Source organism: Phascolarctos cinereus, unplaced genomic scaffold, assembly GCF_003287225.1.
Source record: "Phascolarctos cinereus isolate Bilbo 61053 unplaced genomic scaffold, phaCin_HiC Scaffold_726;HRSCAF=1367, whole genome shotgun sequence".
In the NCBI taxonomy this organism is placed as follows: domain Eukaryota; kingdom Metazoa; phylum Chordata; class Mammalia; order Diprotodontia; family Phascolarctidae; genus Phascolarctos; species Phascolarctos cinereus.
The window spans coordinates 277,978,300-277,980,725 of record NW_027556098.1 but is presented as its reverse complement, the minus strand read 5'-3'; the positions used below and the strand labels follow the sequence as shown (position 1 = coordinate 277,980,725).

Below are 2,426 nucleotides of genomic sequence, written 5' to 3'. Positions count from 1 at the left end.
ACATCCTAAACAGGAGTGTGAGTATTTGATTAATTTGACATTTTTCTACTTTCTAAATTGAGATTCTTGGAACCTCAGAACTTTGCAAAAGAAGAATGTCTCCATATTCCATTCTACCCATCTCTGGCAATGGGATGGGGCTGAAGAATGAGTACATTTCTTTGTAAAAGTAGAAAAAGACTTTGGAGGTATGAGTGACTGTAGCTCAGAATTATGGAATTGCAGGATTTTAGAGTTGGAAGACACCTTCTATCTAGTTGAAACCATATCCCACAACCTCCACCAAATACTCACTCCAGCAGTGATGGTCATCCAGCCTCTACCTGAAAATGTGCACTGAGGGGGAGCTCACTCTAACCAAGCAGCCTGGGACACTTTGAGTTCTGTACAATTGTTCATACATTTCATCCTCACATGAAGCCTAAAATAGTCTTTTTGCTATTTTCATGAATTGTTATCGGGCACAAATTAAGTGGGTCAAATCCTTTTTTCATGTGTCAGCCCTTAAAATTAAGAAACAATGACCATGCCATCCCCTTTACAGGCTAAACTTTCATAAATCATTCAAATTATTCTTACATGGCATGTACTCAAGATCATTCATGACCTTCTTTGCTGTTTTCTGGACACTCTCCACTTGGTCAATGTCCTTTCTGTCTCTTTTTTTTTTGGGGGGGGGCGCAAAGGAATCAGGTTTAAGTGACTTGTTCAGGGTCATACAGCTAGTGAGTATCATGTGTCTGAGGTCAGATTTGAACTCAAGTCCTCCTGACTCTAGGGCCAGTGTGCTATCCACTGTGCCTATGTACCTGCCCCTGTCCTTTCTCAATCAGGGGAAAAAGAACTGGCCAAAGTACCAGGGAGGTGGTTTAAACAATTATCACCCCCTTATTCCTAGAATCTACATATCCCTTCATGTAGTCTATGATTACATTAATTCTTTGAGTGCCACATTATACTGCTGAGTCATATTGAATTGGCAAGTGTAATGTAGCCCAGTTCTTTGACAAACAAACAGACCTTTAAATATTCCTCCAGATTTGGTATTGAAAATGTTTAAGTGCTATGAAGGATTTTACATTTGTCCTCATAAAATTTTATTGTATTAGAATCAGCCCATTGTCCTAACCTGTCACATTTTTGGATCATATTTTGGTCAAAGTACAAGGTAATGATCACTCCAAACTTTGTCAAGTTCAAATTTCATGTGCATATCTGTTATCTGAGGTATCAATCAAGATGAGTCACAAATTTTGATACTGATAACAAATAGTGAACAACAAATACATTGAGAAGATTTGAATACATTATATCCATAGCTTTTCCCTATAGATGGTTGTAGAAAATAGAGGCAGAAAAGGCTAATCAAAATCAAAATTATAATTTTACTCCTTTCTCTGTGCCCTTACTTGAGACTTGTAATAATGAGGACTTCTTTTTTCCCCTCATATCTGTAGGTTCTTGCCTCCTCTTACTCTACATTGAAAAAGAATGGCTACAGGTAATTGCTCCCTAGTGAATGAGTTCATCCTCATAGGACTGACAGACCAGCCTGAGCTACAGTTGCCCCTATTACTTTTGTTCCTGAGTATCTATGTGGTCACTGTGCTTGGAAACCTCGGCATGATCATATTGATTAGACTCAGTTCTCATCTTCACGCCCCCCTGTACTATTTCCTCTGCAGTTTGTCTTTCATTGATCTCTGTGAATCAACTATCATTACTCCCAAAATGCTGGTGAACTTTGTGTCAGAGAAGAACACTATCTCTTATCCTGAGTGCATAACTCAGTTCTATTTTTTTGCCTTTTTGGGAATCTCTGAATGTCACATGTTGGCTGTCATGGCATATGACGCTATGTTGCCATATGCCATCCTCTTCTTTATGGTCTTATGATGTCCTATCAGGTTTGCTCCTGGTTGGTGGGTGGGGTGTATGCACTGGGCCTGGCTGAGGCCACAGGTCATACAGTCTGCTTGTTTAGAGTGATCTTCTGTAAGGAAAATGCTATTAACCATTACTTCTGTGATCTCCTTCCACTCTTGAAGCTCTCTTGTTCTAGTACCTATGTCAATGAAGTGGTAATCCTGACATTTGGTACATTTAATATCTTTTTCCCAACCCTGATCATTATTTACTCTTATGTTTTAATCATTGCTAGCATTTTAAAAATTCAGTCCACTGAAGGCAGATCAAAAGCCTTCAGCACCTGCAGTTCCCATATTGTAGCAGTTGGTGTCTTCTTTGGCTCTTGTGCATTTATGTACCTGCAGCCATCTTCATCTAGCTCCATGGATCAGGGAAAAGTGTCCTCTGTCTTTTATAGTACTATAGTGCCCATGCTAAACCCCCTCATCTACAGTCTGAGAAATAAGGATGTCAAAATTGCCTTGAAGAAAGTGATAGAAAGAAAAATATTCCATTGA

The 2,426-nt window shown here is 39.2% G+C and overlaps 1 pseudogene; it reads left to right on the top strand.

Moving 5' to 3' along the window:
- The first annotated feature begins 1,476 nt into the window (after positions 1 to 1,476).
- LOC110218106 (olfactory receptor 8G50-like) lies at positions 1,477 to 2,426 on the top strand (annotated as a pseudogene).